Genomic DNA, 21,000 nt, shown 5'->3' on the forward strand with positions numbered 1-21,000 from the left:
ATGATACACAGAGCCATGAAGAGAGATAATCAAGACCCTGGTCTGACACTACAACCTTGATTACTGTGGCTGGAACAGCGAACAGCTTTCTGAAGAGGATTATGTTAAACATAGGCTTTCTATTAACAATCACTTTCAGCCAATCAGTTAACCATTTTTCCACCTAGCCTAGGTAGAAAGGTCAGATACATGACTTCTAATACTAGGAGTTTTACAAGGAGGTGAATAATGAGATATGCGTCCTCTCTCAGTAAAGACATTGTTAGTGTCTTAATACATTTCCAGATCAGGTTAAGGAAAGACAGATGTAGCACTTCATATAATATGCTCTTCTGTTCATTACAGTTTAGATAACAGAGAGAAATCCTTGACTGATAAAGTCCAATTTCCAAAAGTAATATTTTGAATAAGACTTTTGTGGAAGTGAAGCTGTAAGAAGCTAGAATATATTAAAGAAAAACTGGGGACTTTTGCGTGAAGCACATGGCATTTCACATAGTAAATCAATGATAAAACTGATGAAATTGGATTATATTTATTATGAGAATGAAATGTATAATTTTAATGAATTAGACATTCTGTGACTTAACTGTTTTGTTTTGATTTGACACTTTATTTTTAAAAGTCAGCTCAGCCATATTTGTATCTTGCACTGAGAAAGCACTTCCTTTGTATTCCTATGGTTTATTTTTTTAAAAAGCACGGTATTCACTTCTATTGTAAGTCATAGAATGGGATAATGGCTCAGATCCTTTCTCAGGGCTGAGGTTTGGTAGTTTTCCACCACACTCTTAGACATTAGTGAGCAAAAAAAAAAAAAAGAATCACTAATTTTTCTCCTACAAAAAAATCTTAAGGTGACATCAGCAATAGTAGACACATTATGGGCCAAATACCACAAACTCTTACTCACGTGAGTAGTATCAACTCATGCAAGTAATTAGTCCCACTCTAACCTCTGGGACTATTACATGAATCTGGACTGCTTTCTTGAGTGAAGAATTGCATGCTTGGCCCTGTCTTTGTACTGATTTGATAAGCACTACATGGAATTTAAAACATTTTTGACAAATAGAGTGACACTGACAGCCCTCCCTGTGTTTAAGCAAAGTCATATGTGTATTCCGCCACATAACCAAATACTCTAAGCATGAAGTGCAAGTTGCAGATTTTATTGAAAACTACTAATCTTTATATATTTTTTGGTATAGGGAGTTAATAGATGAATAGTTTGCAGACTTTGTGAAACAAGATGGCTGTTTAATGGTTTAGTTTGGTCAGATTTTGAAAATATATGAAGACATGATGCACTTCTATTTAATAGGCTTCTTTTCCAATTTGTGGCATTAAGGGAGTTTAAAAAAAATAATGCAATATGCCTTTTTAGTATTTGAAGTGCAGCAGACTGCTAGGAACTAATGTATTTTCCTGCTTGAGGAAAACAAACAAATGCTTTTTGCAATGTTTCATGTCAAACAGGTGTTTACATGTTAACCTGATGGCTCCAAATCCTTGAATGCTACAGCATCAGCTAGCCATGAATTCATAATGTTTCATAAGCACTTAGGGATCAGATTGGGCAGGAGAGAGGGTACAGAATTTTTATTAATTGCATGAGCATTCAGCTCAGTTGGAAGTTGCTCAAGCTTCTGTAAATATCTACGGCCAGATTTTTAAAGGTATTTAGGCACCTAAAGATACAAATAGGCACAAAGTGAGGTTTTCAAAAACACTTAGGTGCCTAATTCCTATTGATTTCTAACTGCATATTTAATCATCTAAATATCTTTAAAAATTTGGCCCTTACCTCCCAGTGGGCATGCTTGAAGGTTTACATGCTCATTAAAATAATCTCAACCATACTAGCACTATATTATATCATTAGCATACTAGAGACATGATACCTGTCCAACAGAAACTAAAGCGCTCAAATATTGATACTCAGGTAAGCCCCTGGATTCAGCGTGTTAGATCTCAGCACCAGAACTGGAGGTCATTGTACTCACTGATAGAAGCAAGGATAGTTAAGTAGGAAAGATAAATAAATCTTGCAACTTGGCTCTGGATGTTCATTACTGACCTGGGAACAATATTTGATAAGCAATGATATGATTCAGGTGAATCTCTCAATTACTTTGGCTATAACCCTCCTAAGTACATTTCACTATCTATTTCTTATATAAACAGAGGCACTCACATTTGGCACAGTTGGAGTTTATGTTTTAATTACTCACTGCAAAATTACAGTGTTTGCATTTGGAAACTACATATTTGGTGACCTTAGAGAGGGTGTTTTTTTTTTGTCATGACAATGCTGTATGTTAACTACAACACCCAACAAAACTCAGACATTCAGCTCTAAAGGGAGAGTCTGTGTTTAAGTTCTTTCAAAATGCTTTAAATAAGACGTTTTTTGTATTTGGGGTTTCGGTTTTTTGGTCTCTCCTGGAATGTTAGATTACTACTGTTAATACTGGTTTTTACACCACAGTAGTTGCACATGGAGTTTTACAGAAAACAAAAAAAAGACTGGGTTTCTGTCCCAAAGAGTTTATACTGTATCTTAGATAAATATGATACCACAGTTCCAGCATAAGATGGGATCAATCCAAATTTTAGGAGATGTCTAAATTTCAGAAGATGACTGGAATCTGGACCAATAAACTGTTATGGGGAAAAAAACAAAAATGTTGTGTTCACTTTATCAAATAGCTAATAAAGCAAAAAACTGTGTTTTCATTGTTGCCCAAGTGCCCAAAAGAGTAACAGCTCTTTACTGGGGCATATTAATTATTCACCTCCTTGCAAGACTCCTAGGAATGATGATGTGGATCCTGATGGATAAAAGACCTAAAGATTTGGTTTAGTTCTTTTCTATTCTAGTTCTTATACCATTCTCATCACCATAGTATCTGAGGGCTAGTTCCACAAAGGGATTTAAGCAGCTAGGTCCAAAATTTAAATCCTCAAAACCCATGCTCAGCGGCTGCCTAATTCTGTAGTTTTCTGAAGTCCCTAGACACCTAAGTTTCTGCTGGTGATGTTTGATAGGCCCCTAAATTTCTGCCACTGTACATGAGCAAAGCTGCCCAAGCTTCATACCACCAAGTTGCTGTAAACCCTAGTAGGATTCTCAAACGAGGCATTTGTTCACCTACGTTGCCTCTGGGGTCCAATCTAGTAGGTGCCCATAGAGGCTACCTAAGAGCACACCAGATCAGGCCCTACACAAAACATATTATACATAGTGGCCTAGGGTTAGGGCACTCACCCAGGATGTGAGACTCCAAGTACAAATCCCCACTGCCTGATTCAGAGCAGGGATTTAAACCTAGGTCTCTTGGGTGATGTCCTAACACCTGGGCCATGGGATATTCTAGGGTGGGTTGCTACGAATTTTGCCTGTTGAACCTGTTCTACTTTGTTTAAAATACTTAAATATTCATTGGAGAGGGACTCAAACCCAGGTCTGACAAGTAAGTGTTCTAACCACCACATTATAGAGTCATTCTCACTCACTCTAGAATACTTAGATATTCACTGGGCTAGAGTAAGAAGGATGGAGTATGCATCCCTCCCCACTGAATATTGCATCCAGAATTTGAGTGTTGTGATTCTGAAAGGTGACAGAGACCTAACCCCAGAATTTCCTTAGGTGACAACAGTTGAAAGTACTTCATGTTCTGGTGTAGTGTCTATATTTCCTTAGACAGCTATTCTGACCTGGTTCTCTGTCCACTGTGGTCAGGGAAAACACTACAGTTGCGTTGTCTAGAGTACTGAGCACTCTCTCATGCAGGTGGTATATTTTATCTGACAGAAGGAGCAGGTATCACCTCTTGAAACAAGTTTGTCATGGGTTCCCTTTTATTCAGGGAATCCTAAGGGTCCAAGCCAAACCATCTACAGTGAATCCCAGAATGTCTAGACTGGAAGGTGGTGACAAAATGAATGTTTACCAAAACCTGTAAGGCCCTTAACACATTTACTGGAGCTGAGATATGGAGCCTTAGGAGCTTTAATCACTACTGCAATTAAGATATTGGCTAAGTAGACAAGTATTTTTGTTCCCAGAGGCCTGAGAACTGAATTATATATATATATCTATATATCTATCTATATCTATATCTATAGATATATCTTATAACCATGATAAATAACTTTGTAGCAACGCAGAGGCCAAAGGCCATAATCCTGAAGTGGCCTTTCTATGAGAATTTTAGGATTTGTTTGGCATTTGTATGAATGAGAATGCTGAGGAAGGTTTTACTTCTCTGTTTCTACCAGGAAATCCTTTATATTTACGGTAACTTCTAAGTTTTTCAAAGTGTCTAGGTGGAAGCGCTAGATGTTCATGACAAAGTATAGGCATCTGAATTATAGAAATAAATGGTAAATTCCATTAAACGCAAGGGCTGCAAATATGGAGCTCATCCATTCTGCTGGAATGTTTATATGCTATACCACTTGGTTATATTAGGCCTTCCTGGATCTTCTCATCTACCACCAGGGAGGTCTCTCTGTCTATTATTTATGAAGGCATATGTTGCTCCATGTCTGCCTAGTGTTGGTTTCCAGTCATCATCCAGAATCAGAGCACAATGTCCAGAAGGCCATATGGTTGGTCATGAGAAGATCGCCACCTCAAAAATGCCTGCAAGGCTTTCTGTAGTCAAGTTGTCATCAGACCAACAGGCCAAAACTGAAGTGCAATAAATATAAAGAAGTCTTCCAAGGCTGGCACTTCGTCTCTTCTAAAAATCTAAAAGGCAGAAGGAGACAGTAGTAGTTGTTACTCAGCAACAATGAAGATTGAGAACTCCTTCAGGTAGCTGCACATTGATGTGTCAGGTGAAAAACTTCATCCATGACTGGAAAATAAATCCTTTATATACCGAAAGGGATTTCAGACATTCAGCTTACGGTACACTTGGCCATCCCTTGACATCATCCTAAAGGCTCAGGTGATTAGCCAGTACTAGAATGTTAATGTGGCATTATACTGTGAAGTAGAAATGCCTTACACATCTCCCTAATACCTTTTGATTGCACTATATTTCAAAGGAATTTTCTTTTGGTGCATTCTTTGAAGTCCTGATACCAAAGTAGGTCTGTTATGGGGATATGTTAGTGTTCATTATACAGGACTAAGAAGAGAGTAGTTGAATTGCAGCTTCAGTACTTAAAAGGTCCCCTTGGTTTAAGTTCAAGGTGAGACTGTGTTTGTACAACACCTTGGTGAAATAGTCGTGGGTATCCATTAGAGGTTACAGGCCATATCTTAAGTGCCAGCTCTGATCAGATATGAAGCTGAGGGTTCTGGCAAAGAATCTTCTGATAATAGATAACTGAGGTCCACAGGAGGTATTAAATTAGTGTCTAAGATTAATGATGATGGTATTTTGAACATGGCATTACTAATTCAGATTTCATAATGTGTTAAATATGTTATCAGAAAAACCCATCTACAGCCTGCTTTTGTGTGTTATTATAAACTCTAATATCATGCCAAGTTAATCAAAAGCCAGGTTAATAAATCTTTGACGCAAACCAGGGCTGATATATAGTTTTGCGTCAGTGGCACAGTTGTTGGTTCTCATGTGCTCAGCATAACCAGATGCAACCTTGTGATTTAGACAGAGTTTCATTTTGAAATGCTGTATTCACTTAAAACTTGGTATGTGTATGTGTGCATGCACATACCTGAACTAAATGTTCACACAAACAACTACAAAGCAAAATTGCAAAGTTTTATACTACTCTTCCCATGACTCCTTATATAGTGGCTCACAAATGTGACTATTTTTGTGGACCACTTCTTAAGAGAGATTCCCCATTGGATCATCTCTCCTCCCAGGATCCCAACACTGCACAATCCCCAAGGCCTTTTCTGTCTATTCTCATGGTCTAGAATCTATAACTGGAGAATCACTGCCTTCATAACATTGCTTTTATTGTTGTGGTGATATTTAGAAAGTAGGGATGAATATATATTTTTTGGGTGATTTTTAATGAAGACTTGTCTATAAGGATTAAGCAAACCATGATTGGCTCCATTTCAAAGATAGAGTTGAATTCCAAAGAGTAACCTTTTAACTTCTGTCAATGCCAAAGGACTCCTCTTGAGGACTTCTACTCATCCATTCACTTTTTGATCCACATAACAGTAATTTACAGTTCCTTACCACTCTGCATCACATGTTGCTTGTTGAATTCTGTGCTTCCTGTATACTTCAAGTGTTGTTAGTGGGACAACAATAGGAGGACTGTTGTTGAAACCACATGGTTTCTATCACACAGGGGGCGAAAAATAAGGTCAGTGTGGGCTTGAAGGGTTGTTAAGGTTTAGCCTGCCTGAATTATGTTATGCTTGTGAAAGTTAAGCAGATGAGAAACACATTAAATAAGATGACAGAATTCAGATTATACTCCCCCCACTCATATCCTTTCCTGGTTTTTAGCTCAGTGGATGAATTCTCTCCCCCCACACATTTTTTTTTTTCAATTTGTTAAGATGCTGAAATCTGCTTTGTGTGATTTATGAAGGAACTTGAAGCGATTAGTTTCGCAGTGCATGAAAATTCCTCAGGTTCAGAGGGATGTCCAATCTGTTACACCGTAAGCTGTTGACTGGATGAGAACATGAGCAGCTCGGAGCCATAAGGAGATTGTGTTGAGTTATTAAACACTTGTGGTAAAGCTGCTTATCGTTAATTCCCCAATGTCCTGCTGAAGCGATCGGATAAGATCAGATCAGATTAGATCAAAGAGCCTGGGAACCAGCCTTTCGAACAGATTCATTTAATCAATAAAGAGGGCCTCCAAAGAGTGAGAGAAGCAGTACCAGGATCACAAAAGATTAGGATAGGGAAAATAAGAAACAGATTATTTTTCTCTTATTTTCCAAAATGTAATTCTCTTAGCCACAGTGTTTTTTAAAAACAATTATTTTAGTTTGTATTTCTTCTGTAAATTCTTGAAAACGTACCAGCCAAAAAGGGTATAGCTGCTGCCTTAAAACTTCATTACTAAGCAGACCATTTAGAAACAAGTACTTTTAATATAGTAATTCTTTATAAGTCAAGAGATAGTAAAAATATTACTAAAGCAATCAGTAACATAAAACACCTACAGTGAAAAAAAGAACTCCTATTAAGGGTATCTTGACAGCAGCAGTTTATGCTTAAATGACTTCCTAAGGAAAAGGAATTCTGGGCAGGTTAATCTGCACAATTTCCCATCTTTCCTCCTTTTACACTAACTGCCCCCTCCCCACCTCAAGATATATTAAAAACAACAACACTGCTGGTAGATATTTTGATATGTGCATTGTTATAATCTACATAATCACAGTAGCAATGTTGCTCTTAGTGCTAATACAATGAATAGACTCTCCCCCCAAGCCCTTTAACATGAGCATTAAAAGACAAAGCTGTAAGTAATTGATTAGAACGTTAACTACAGAGGAATGAGAAATAATGAAGGATAAAAGGCCAAATCCTGATTCCACTGAAGTCATTGGTACAACTTCCATTGATTTCTGGAGGTCTGAGATTTGGCCCAAAATGAATTAGGGCCACGGGTTCCTCAATAATCATTGGTCTTAATAGTTTAAAAACTACATCTGCTTTTACAGGGTACAATTTATATTCAGAATTAAATAAGGATATGTATCTATAAATCCAGTCTATAAAACTTAATTTTCCATCTAGATATGCTGATTACTTCAGGCCCTGCGTACCTTTACCGATTGTTAATTACTATGGGATGGTTTAACACTATTTTCCAAATCAGCATGCATGCATAAAATGACTGCAATCTAATTTGACATATTATTAGTGATGATTATTGTCATAGATAAATTAGATTGAACAGAAAATAACCTTCATCCTTAGCATGTTTTAGCTCTCAGAATTAATGTGATTTGGTGAACACATATAAATAAAAGTCTGATGAGTCCCTGCTGACTGCGAGGCCTGCTGGTGCTGAAGTGTATCAATTTCATGCAGATGATGAATTCCTTAAGCATTCAATGATAATCATGCTTGATTTGACAAGACTTTCTCATGCTATTTTAGGGCCTTAATTTTCTGTGAAGTTCTGTCAAGTGCTCATCAAGCACCCACTTATCTCCCGATCTTAACCTGGCAGCCAATCACAAGGTTGCCTAACACTTCTGCTACCAAGTGCCAGTCCATTAATATTCTGGTCACGTGACTGTCCAAGGAGGGAAGCCAATCAATGGCTGATTAACATTCAGGTCACATGACTCCCAAGGAGAGTAAATGAGTTACACAGTAAGACATCAAACAAATTTTCATCTTGAAAGAGTGATTGCTTTTTCTGCTGCTGTGATGTTTGTCAAATTCGCTCTAGCCTTGTCCAATTAAGCTCCATGAGTTGAATTAATAATGAAGAGATGTAAGCACTGTGCCAGCACGATAACTATGAGTAGTACCACTGAACAAGAACTGCTAAAAAAAAAAATTGCCAAACTGATTGAAAAATCACATCTGGATAACTGGAATAATTGCTTTCAAAATTTCAATGCAGTTTGTAATCTCTAGTGCAAAGTACGAATTGCAGCTTGCTGTATAGGGGCACTAAGTTTGCATATAATTTGAAATATGAAAGTGATTTTGCATTTGTTCATATTAGAGTTATTTTAAAGATGCTAAACAAATATGCATTAATTGGTTTATTGCTGGCAAGAGTGGTAATGAACTTCATTTGTTGCCTTCTAGAGACACAATGGTGACAGAGGAGCCATTTTTAAAAACTTCCAGTCAACTTGAATGAAATTATTTTTTACTTAGGCATCCTATGTAGAAGATGGACTGAACAAACTGAGGGAAAAAAACATTACACTGTGGATTTTGGGGGAAAAAAAAGTTTGGGGGCCATTCATTTAAATAATGAGCCAGATCCTCTGGTGGCATAAATTGGCATAGCTCCATTTACATCAGTTGAGGATCTGGCCCACTGTGTGTGTTTTTTGGCACTAAATTAAATTCACCCATGGAAATAAAATTGTATATTTGAATAAAATGATAATTCTGTTTAGCAAGGAAACTCTTAATGTGGCTGTCGAAAAAAACACTTTAATAGAGCATCACTGAAAGTTCTATTCAGTCAGAAAGTCAATTGCATTTCACAGCTGATACTGTACTAAATTCTGGTGGCATGTTTAAAGTAGAGACCCTATGACTAATAAAGCTTTCATCCAGTCACTGAAAGAAGTTGCAGTCACCTAATGGATTACTGGATATGAAAGAGTGTCGGATCCTAGTTATTAAGTTCTAGCATGAAATTAGTTAAATTCCCAAGGCATTCCGAAGCAATATATTCAAGTTGGCTTAATAAGGGTGTTAGAGCATGCCAATTACCTAGCAGTCTGAAATAAACTGTAGTTGGAGGCAGAAGGCAGTGTTTATATCTGCAAAGTTAATAACATTTTAAATGGGACTTCTTGGTGTGGTGGCTCAAGGTGCTGTAATGTGGCACATACTGTAGTCAAAAGACCATAAGTCAATTCTCAACACTACTAGTCAAGGGTGGAAATAGCAAATAGAGAAGCCATGATTTTCAAAGTGTCAGTGAGCAGGAGAGGGCTGACAGTTCTGTGAAAGAAAAAAGGCAAGGGCTAGAGGTGGGGTGTAGAGCGGCCATAGTTGAAACACCACATGGTAAGTGAATTTACTTAGAAGGCCTGTTATCATTATGTAGGGTATCAGTGCCAGGGGACATACTGGAAGATAGTGTGGAAAGGAGGACATTGAGACATATTGACAACATCTTTATAGGAACACATTAAGATATTAATACAGTACACTCTGTGTAAAGCAGTGTTTGTACCAAAGAATCACAGAATACCACAGTGCTTAACATTACCTATACATGAAATATTAGTTCATTAGAATACAATTGTACTTGTTGCTGCAGCAGCCATGCCACAGACAACTGACAGGCCTTAAACCACCAGTTGCAGAAACGTTAAAATAAAAACTAGTGAACATTATTATAAGTGCCACCACTTGCTGACACTTTTAAATCAACAGAGTAGAAGGAATCTAACTTTCTGTCAGTCACATTAGGCTGCTATGAATAAAAGAGTATTCTACTTTCTGCATAACTTTGCATAATTAATAGTTTTTTCATGCAAACTATTGTTTGCCTTAATTGTTGTTTCAACAGCTGTTTTCATTAAATTGTAAAGCTCTTTGTGTCTAATCCTTTGAGCTGCACTATTGATAACAAGAATGCTCTGAAGCTAGCTTTAGTGGAAGAGAGTCCCTGCCAAGCTGGAAAGCAGTCATGAAGTTACTTGAGAAATAAGGCCTACAGTGGGACTGGTTGTGTAGCTAATCCATTAGTCTTTTCAAAAGGACCTTCTCTGCACCCTTATGGCTAAATTGACCCAACAACCAATCAATGCCTTTATTTAATGAGTGGCTGTCCCTGAAAGGTCTTATTGCTGGATCCAAGCCGTAATCAAAGCTTCCGTCAGTACCGGGCACTGATGACACAAATGGCCAAACTTTCAACAAGGCTGGCCTGATTCCAGTCACACCATTTTGAAGATACAAAGAGGCTGTGTTGTGCTGTGGAATTCATTTTCTTGTTTACTTCCTACAGAAACAAGAGCATAATCAGCACTCAGTGCATCGGATCAGACCGCTGAGTTGTTGACAGAAGCTTGGAGAGGCTTGCCAGCTTTCCACATGAAACGCTGGCTTTCTTCTAATACACCCCCTACCGTCTGTGTCTCTGCCAATTGTAGCACATCAGAGCGGCCATTGAGATAATGACCGTGAAGTCTCATGATACACTTTGATGAAGTGTAACATTTTTAAAAGGATTTTTGTCTGTGCCAAAATGATAGAGACAGCTGACTAAAAATCACCCCATCAAAATCAAGGCTGAGGAACAGCAGGCAAAGACATGTGCTTCCATAGAGAAGAGGGAGAAGAATTTACAGCCAAACACTCTCAGTGACTATATACAACATAGATACTTGCCTTTTGTTTCTTTTTAATGATTCTTTGTTTCAAATGAATGTATTCACCAAGAGTGCAGCCTCCCAAAATATATTGTATATTGCATAAAAAAATCAGCATAATGTTCTCTTGGATAGGTTTCAGTTGCTGACTAACTATTATTCACACATTACATTTATTCTTTAAAGTAAATTTTACAGTCAGGGAATAGATTTGCTCAAAATTTCAGTAGAGTGCTGTGGTAGTGGCGTTGCAAATTTCCAGGGTAATGTTTTGGAATGGGTTGGGGTTGAAATGTCTGACATACCAAACAATACCTCTCAGTTATCTGCCTGCAGTTGGATAACCTAATCTAGCTGTAGTCCCCCAAAAATGAATTGCACCTTTGGTACCCACACTAAAGAGAAAGAGTTACTAACCTTTAGTCAGGTTGCATCAGAGTTGGATTATTTTTTCTGACAGGATATCAATGCCAGCAATTAACACATGCATCAAAAATACCTAACCAAAGAAGCTAAGAGTTCAGAAACATTTTCTGCAGAACTTCTAGAGCTAGCCACTATTTCTACATATCTTACACTCCTAGACCACCCCACACATAGATGGACGTGTGGATTAGAGGATCTCTGAGCACTGGATTTTCCCAGTGTATCATAGTTACATAAACACCTGTGCTAAATATCTGTGAGCTGAATCAGTGGGGTGGGGGGGTGTGTGTGTGTAGAAAAATCTGTTTTCAGTAGCCTTCAACATTTTTGATTTCTTGCCTATAGAAAGTTGATCCAGTGGTTGTGTAGAGAGCTCAAGTACAGCTTACCTCCCCCTGCCCCAGTACAGCAAGCAAAGTACAACTCTGTCTATTTATTTACCCATCTCTATTCCAAGGTAGGATCTTGGTCAAAACTCTCTGGCATACATGCCAGCCAGAAAACCTGCTGTGAGGGGGGGAGCATGCTGTCCCCCTGAATATGCACTCCCCATACTCACTGGGGACCTGCTGCCACGATGGGAAAATTGAGCATATAGGGAGTTAAGTGTCATTCAGTATTTTTTTTAAAATGAATATCTTATGCAACTTAACCAACAAGCTGTGGGTTTACATCTCTCTTGTAAATGAAAATACATACTTGATAAATGCTTTACACCCCTAATGCAAGCATCCTAACATGCCAGTAGTAGTTACAAAGGATCTAAGAGTACATAGGCACCTCAGCCTGTCTTCCTTCAGTGCCAGATAAATGTTGCGCAAACACCGGCACACTTTTCAAGCACTATACCCTGCACTGAAAGGTGACAGATTTTACTGTTTGCACATACAACATTGTACACCCATACATGGCACCCGGATTTTGAAAATATTTTGTTGTTTAATAGAGATATTTGAGCAGGTGAGCATTTGTATTTTACAGACTATAAATGGTAACAAAAATAAAGGAACAAGCAATGACACCAAGGTAGAGCCCATCATTAGTGAAAGCGCTAGCATTGCACTGTACTTCTATTTGTAAAAGAACCCACTGTTATTCATTCAGTTAACAATGTTATTTCTAATCCCCTTTCTCTTTCAAAGGAAGTCCTCCTGTGAGTATTAGATTTGGAAAGCAGTTCAAGAAAATGCAATTATTCAAGCTGGGCACATCTCTGCTGGCTAGTAGATGCCAGTGACTTGGGAAGCTCTAGGTAAACTTCCAGTAAGCTGGAAAGAGAAGGAGTCAGAATAATCAGAACATTGAAAGATTTGTACATTAGAGGCAAAGGTTGCACCCTCCCACTTCCATTCTCATTCACATACAGCACAGATAGGGAGGGAAAAGAGGGCTGAATTAGGCAGTTTTGCATCTTTGGGTGTCACTGATAAGCAATATCAATGGAACTTTGCTGCAGGGAATTTTCAACAGTATTATATTCCTAGCTTTACCAGAGAATTTATTCCTCCTGGGCGTCAGGGTGAGAAAGCTTAAATGAAGTCAATAGAAATGAAAATGGGGGTTAGGAGGGAAGATAATAAAAGGTGAAAGGGGGGATAGACAATTACTAATTTGGGCACATATGTTTCTCAAATTTTCTGAAACCCATGCCTCCTCTTTTATTTTTTGAAATTAATCAAAATTGGGATTCCAATGCAGTATCAAGGCAGTTCAGGGATTTTGGGAACCTTCTTCCCCAGAAAGTCTTCCAGGGCCATTTAGGGTTGTGGAATATCGTTGGAGAAGATAACATCTGTTGTACTCAATCAAAGCCACTTATGTTATTCCAATTTTTTCCTGGTTTAATGAAGGTAGTTTTGTATCTAGTATTCATTTTTAAAAAAATATGAATGATTATCACAGCATTTGTTTTGGTGTGGTATTTATTCCTGTAGCATCTAGGAAGTGTGTGTCTTCTTTACAGAAATAAAACCACAAATGAGCAGATATAGAAACTCTTGAAAGGACAATAATGGACCAAATCTAAAGGAGATCTAAAGTCCTGCAACTTCCAGAGTAGTCATTCACCCTTCTAACATTTGGTCCAATGTTTACCAGGGCCCTAATTGTATTATATAACATATACATTAATTAGTTTGTATAACACTCCATACCCAAATTAGAAAAATCATAATTTGCAATTAAGGGGAAAGAGACCAGTAGAGATCTATAGGATTTTTCTATTTAAATGATTTAGATAAGTGGTATATTTGGCTAATTTTTATTAATGTCAATAATGGTCTGTCTGGACACCATTTAAAATCAGCCAGGCAGGCAGATATACTCCATTTCTAAGAACCTGCCCACCTTTCTATGAAAATATTTGCCAAGAAAAATGCTGAGATACTAAAATAGCTTTAAAGGGTGTTTTACATTATTGTAGAAAAATAGTGTGGGTCTGTTAAGCTGATTGTTTACATTGCTGTGGATTGAAAACTACAGTGTAAAATACATCAAACATACGTTTATGAAGAAAATGTTAATGTTTCTCATAGGCAGAAACCACAGCTGGGAGAAGTTGCTGCATCTTTTGCCTATTTGAACTCATAAAATATAAGCCAGTTATAAAACATGTTGCACCTTTTAAAACTAGGAAATTAGTGAAGTCAAGTCATCATTATAGGAAATACTTGGTGATGTGAGACCAATAACTACTGTGCAGCATGTCATTATGCTGAAACAGTTAGTACTATAGAGCTTTTAGTTACAGATAAAATCACTGATTCTCCTCCTACTTACATAACTTATGCTGATTTACAGTGGCATAACCCTATTGATTTTGATGCAGTTGCTCTTGATTGGCACTAGGGCATGTCAGAGGAGAATCAGGCACAAGCCTGTTTGCAGACAGCATGTCAATACTGCAAAAGGGAGGTAAAAGGAAGAGGTGTTCTGTTACTTACTAGTACAGAAGACATTTGTTCACCCTGTGGATTTGTTCAAATCATTGCTTGAAACCCCACCACCCATAAACGTACAGTATTTCTGTCAATGATGTGAAAGCACCAGAATTGCAGACTGGCTGGTTCTGTGAAGCAATTTCTTTAGTCTCATTTTGAAGGGCCTGAAGTAGCAACTTCATTGCAGTAAAGACAGTACACAGGAGTCTTGGTACTGTAATACATGTGCTAGAGGCAAGTCAGTTTTTGCCCTTTTTTTCAGCAAGCCATGTCTGAAAGATGCCTAGCACATTTTGACCACAACAATGACCTAAACAATGACAAAAGCTGAACACCCGGATACTAAGTAATGGCCAGGGCTCACGTGGTAAATATTTAATTTGAAGAGCTCCCTTTACCTTCTACTCTCTCCTTGATTTTACAGAGCACTGCATTCCCCTTTATTATGATCAGATTATTATTTATTATTTCTATTGGGACAACACCTCAGGTCCCTGAACAGGAATTAGGGCCCATTGTACCACTCAAACAAACACTTCAGTGATGGCCCTCATCCGAGAGAGGCCTCATAATCTCAGATTAGATGATATGAGATTGGTAAATAAGTAGATAAACAGGATGGTGGGTAAGGGAGGAGAACCAGAGGAGAACAAAGTTATGGTAGAGAGAGGTGTATTTGCCTAAATTAGTCGTAATAGATGGTCTCAGCAGTCAAGTGGTCCCCGCTTAACCAAAATCAGACAGATTATGCTATGATCTGCTAGCACAAGGAAGATCAGTTCAAATCTCTCTATTTTTTTGTTATATGAAGTAACATGACTGCTTCTTGGTAAAATAAACAAGAGGAAACATGATTGCATAAAGTCAGCACTGGGAATCAGCCCAGGAAAAGAAAGAATAGGACCATATCTCAACAAATTGTATCAAAGCATGCGCCAGGAGCATAAAATGATGGGGAAACTGTCCAGAAAAATTTGGGATCAGATTAATTACATAGTAGTGGAACCCAAGCCAAGGGCCTCTGGCTGAAAGTCAGAGGCTGTCTGATCACACAGTTTTGCAGAGGGCTCCCAGGGTCACTGTATCCTGGAGAGTGGGTGGGGCCAGAACACAGAGGAGATGCACTGATTCAAAGCAACCTCCACTAGGAGGGTTCCCATAGGGTATATCTGCACTGCAGTAAAACACCTAGGGCTAGGCCATGTCAGCTGACTCAGACTCACAGGATTTGGACTGTGGGGCTATCAAATTGCAGTATAGACGTTTGGACTCAGGTTGGGGCCCGGGATTCCACAAGGAAGGAGAGTTTTATTGCAGTCAGTGTAGACATTCATAGAGAAAGAACTGGAAGCTGATCTCCAATTGTGTGATACCTGGGGAGAATGCGAGTGGGAGTGAATTCACTCGGGTGCAGCTGCCCCTCCCTCAAACCACTTCCTTTATTTTTAATCTAAGTCCTTATTGTTTTTCTCAGTGTCTTTCCCCTGAGTTAAACTACAAATATAAATTGAAGCCAAATGCACATGCACCACTATCAAAATGAATCTTCCAGTTCAATGATCAGACAAAAACTTGATCAATGAAAGGTGGGGTTATCAGCAGCATGAAACCCTGAGGCAACTTTTGCTACAGATCATCTATCCACACACTTCACAATAGCTGCTCTCAGCTGAATACAGAGAACATGATGTTGTGATCTAACAATGAGATTATGGTTAGTATACATTATATAAAGCTAATGAAATATATTGAGAAGGAAGTCCTGCTTCCCTGCTAGTAACAATAATGGATTTTAACTGCTAGGCAAGCAATTTTTTAAAAGAATTATTTGTTTTTGAAGATCCATAGGGCAGAGGTACCTTCTGGGTTTTAAAATTGAGAAGTACTAGGAAAAATCCTGGCTTCATTGACATCAGTGGAAGTTTTGCTATTGGCTTCAATGGAGCCGGGATTTCACCCACAGTTTGGAAAATATTTCTTGCAGTGCTCAGCTAGCAACCTGGCTGATAGCTACAAGAGAAAACTCTAACTACAAGGCTGCCAGTAGCGCTTTACTGTTTCTGCACCTCTTTCTGCAAAAATTAACAGGGTGCTAAAAACACTGGTAAGTTCTTAGGAATAATATTAAAAGCTAGTGAGATCACATGGTTAAAACCTCACACAATTGCTTGAAATGTAGTGGCTATTGCTTTCTCACAAGTTTTCCCTTTAGCCAGATTCTGTTATGGATCACCTCTCAGGTGGACAGTTTTTTATACTTGCTCTAAATATTAGCATGCCGAGAACAAGCATGAACAAAGGGAAGTGCCCTCTTAAATTTGCAGGGCTGAGAGGAAATTCATTGTTGTTTTCTATTTAGAACATCTCAGATGGCTTACATATATCCACTGAAGAGTTATCAGGCTAATGTGCTTAACTCTGCACAAACTTATGTAGACATAGCCCTGGCATTAAGAAATGTGGAATTATGACTAGACCCAGACAGTACAGCTCCAGCACATACGATACACAGGTACGATGGCCCAGTCTTACAGGATATGCCCATGGGGTTCAGGCATGTTTTTACTGATGGCAGTTAGCCTGTGCCACCGCTGCTCACGCTACCAAAGCTACACCACTATTTTTAGCGTGCCAGCTGAGATGAGAGCTAGAACAATTATGTGTACATAACCTGCGAATCACACCCCCTCGCTCATAGTCATGGGTGGCAAGTTTGTAAAAATTTTGGTGGGGCCCAGAACCCGCCCCCAACTCCGCCCCCCCCAACTCCTCCCCCACCTGCCTAAGGCTCTGGGAGGGGGCTCGGCGGGGGAGGTCTGGGGTGCAGATCCTGGGCTGGGGATTAGGGTGCAGGAAGGGTGCTGGGTGCAGGCTCTGGGCTGGGGCAGGGGGTGGGTGTGCAGGAGGAGGTGAAGGGTGCAGGCTTTGGGATGGAGTTTGGGGTTGGGAAGGGGTGTGTGGGAAGGGGGAGGGAGTTTGGGGATAGGAGGGAGTGCAGGGTGAGGACTGTGGGGCTGAGGATGAGGGGTACATGATGCAGGAGGGGGCTCAGGGCTAGGGAAGAGGGTTGGGCTGTGGGTGAGGGCTGTGGATGAGGGGTTCATGATGTGGGGGTGCTCAGGGCTGGGGCAGAGGATTAGGGTGCGGGGGGATGAGGGGTTCATGATGTGGGGGCGCTCAGGGCTGGGGCAGAGGATTAGGGTGTGGGGGGATGAGGGCTCTGGCTGGGGCTGAGGATTAGGGTGCAGGGGGATGAGGGCTCTGGCTGGGGCTGAGGATTAGGGTGCAGGGGGATGAGGGATTCATGATGTGGGGTGCTCAGGGCTGGGGCTGAGGATTAGAGTGCAGGGGGAATGAGGGCTCTGGCTGGGGCTGAGGGTTTGGGGTTGGAGAGGCTCAGGGTAAGGGCAGCCTGCCTTGCCAGTACTGGCGGAGGGCAGGCACTAGGACCCTGCGGCAGCAGACAGCAAATCTGCTGGGAGCCCTCCGGGCAGCAGGCAGGGGAGAGGCGCGCTGCGTTCTGTCAGGCAGGGACGCAACACAACGCGGCGGAGGGGGGGGAACACGCGGAGGGGGGGTGGCAGGCGGGGGCTGGGACCTGCTCCAGGCAGGGTCGCGGCGGCGGGGGGAGACCTGCGGTGGCTGGGGCCAATCCAGGCAGGACCGGGGGGGGGCGGGAAGAGACCCAGCTCCAACTATTGCTGGAGCAGGGCGCCCAGCCCTGAATATTGCTGGGGCCCGGGCCCCACACAAATATATAACCTGCCGCCCATGCTCATAGTGTAGGCATACCCTGAATAAGTACAGTATGTTGTTTGTCTTGGTGCCCGATACTTGCCCGGCAGAAGTGAGTGATTGACTTTCTTTGTGATTTGTAAGCTTTTCCAGGCATAATTTTGCTTCCTGCCAGCTATCCATATTCATTTGTTAATGCGCTCTTTTTGTAGAATTAATATTGATTTAGAATATCCCAATTAGACAATGTGTGTCCCACTTAAATTTTATCGTAAATACATATGTGGAGTAACTAATGCTCTGAAGTCAGGTCACATCATTTCTTATTTATTTATAATGAGGCAAAAGAGATCAGAAAAGAGATAGTGTAAATTCCCACTGACTCAGACCTCGGATCCCTGACAAACAGCAGAATCCCATGACTTGTCTTCTGTCAGAGCGTCACTTTTAGCAATGTGGCTCAGCAGCATGTCTATCCAAATTTAATGTGGCAGTCTTCTGCCTAGAGGCGCAACAAGTCCTGTACTTTTCCTGCATAGGTTTCCTTGATGTGGCTTGCAGTTCAAGCAACAAAACAGAGGGGCATTTCTTAATGGCCGATAAATACATGCCTCTAGTGTGCTGTGAAGCAGGATGGGATGAAAGCCAATTCACTTTAAGCATCAAAGAGGTGTATTAATGGGACATTAATCCACAGCCTGGAAAGTCTTATTAATTAATATATTAATGATTTTTTGGTTTAAAAAGCCAATTTTTTATTAGAGTTTTAAAAGATGTATTTTTCCTCCAGAATATAGCATTTGATTAAAAAAAAATATCTTGGGTAGGTGGAGTGACAGAGATGAGGAAGAGGGCAGAGGGAAATAGTCAAGGAGGACAGAACAAGATGCAATGGACTAACACTACATTAACTATTAGGAAATAGTTTATCGGTCAAGTTAGGAAATGCAACAAGTTGTCATATGAGGCCATGGAATCAACATCATTGGAGAAAGTCAAAGCTAGATTAGACACCTATTTATTGGGGCTGGTTAAAGACTAATGGCATCAATCCTGTCACAAACCAGGGGGATGGAATACATGGGTCTTGGAATCACTTCCGGCTTATTATAGTATCATATTATAAGAAGTCTAAGCAAAGTAGATCCAGGAAGTATGAAAAAAGTAATAGATATATTTAAAAAGAAGAAAACAAAATTCATTTGTAAAACTCTATAATTACTCTTCCTTTTTTTGTCCCTCTTCATTAACTATATTTGGCCAGTGACACCAACACTTTGGAGCAAATGATGCAGGGAGGACAATGATGTTATATTGATAGTTTTGATGGATTTTAACACCGTGAAAAAAAATGAATAATCAGATGTACCCTCATTCCATATTATTGCTCTGAAACAGCCATGGAAGAGCTTTTATTGTGCTGCTCTCAGCTGCAGATTGTGTCATACTGACATTGAGCCTTCTTTTCTATAGTGCTGACAATCTACATCCTCCGAGAGTTGTATGGCCTAAAGAATAAATTAAATATACGTATTTTCTTCCTTCTTTCCTTAATCTAGTCTTTATGCACATCAGGTATTATTTTGTTCAGGTAGCTTGGGGCTAACTTCAAAATGGTATAAACAAGAGCCAGGCCTCAGAGGCCTACTTTTCTTGAGGTCTCGTTCAGCAGGGGAGAAGAATTAAGCTAAATGAATTGCTTCAGGCATGATCTTCAGCATAGGAAATCAGCTGTGAAAGACTACCCCCTGGCCTCTCATTTTCTGGGTGGAGGTTCGAGAGAGGTTTTGTGGAGAATTGGGAGATCAGGCCAAGAGAAACTTTTCTTCTTTGTTTTTGTTTTTTTATTTTAGGGTAGTGGATGTGTTGGGGATGATCGGACTCTGAAAAGCCCTAGCTGGTAGTGAGGGAAAATCGAGGTACATCCTATTTCTCCTTTTCACTGGAGAGAATTGGGTGAGTGGGTCTCTCCTTATGTCTTAAGAAGGAATGTAATATCCCAAGGAGGCTATTGCCTCATGGAAAACTATGGAGAAGTATTTGTGACAGTGTAGGCGGTAGTACGGGAGGGTCTACATTAATTGCTGTGTTAAGCCTCTGAGCATACCCATTCGATGGTTCCAGGTGCTTGAGCAGAGTGGTCATCAAATTAATTTAAAAAGTGCCATGCCTCATCTCCTGACCAGCCTGATTTTTGAATGTTTATTAAATCATTACAGTGACTCTGTAGGGAAGAGCTGGACCCTGGCAGCCTCTTCACCTTTATTCTGATGTCTCTGGGTTGCGTCTGGAAACTGACCACAAGCAGCCCTTTTTCCAGATGTTCCCAGGAGCAGAGCTTTATGGCACCTGCCACCTCATACATATTCAATAATGTCAATACCATTGGCAACGGCATAGCAGTACAGATTTAAATCTTGTTCCCACAACTCAAATATGTAGCGAAATAAGCCTCTCATATTTCTCTCTTCTGAATGTTATCTTTGTCATTAGATCAAATCACATATTGAAACAGGTTAAATGGAAATACTGAATTAATTTTTGCTCTGCTGTCCCATCCTGTTGTTACATAATGTCTTTAGCCCTTATTTTCAAATAACACATTTGGAAAGTAAATAATGGCTGCAGATCTCCCCTTCTGCACTAGCATGAAAAGTTTCTTATTAAGGCTATCCAAACCTAAGTCTGAGTATACTAACAGAACTATATTATCTTTCTGCCAGTCATCTGTCTAATTGTCATTAACTCAGTGAAATCATTATCATCTCAGCAAAGCAAGTTCAAACAAAGGGAACTGCTCCATCTAGAGTTCCATCTTAAACACAAGTATGTTCAATATATTAATCGAGATTTTACTGGCTGACATTAGCACTATCGTTACCTTTCTCTGTCTTTGCTGTT

Source organism: Mauremys reevesii, linkage group 6 (genome assembly GCF_016161935.1).
Source record: "Mauremys reevesii isolate NIE-2019 linkage group 6, ASM1616193v1, whole genome shotgun sequence".
In the NCBI taxonomy this organism is placed as follows: Eukaryota; Metazoa; Chordata; order Testudines; family Geoemydidae; genus Mauremys; species Mauremys reevesii.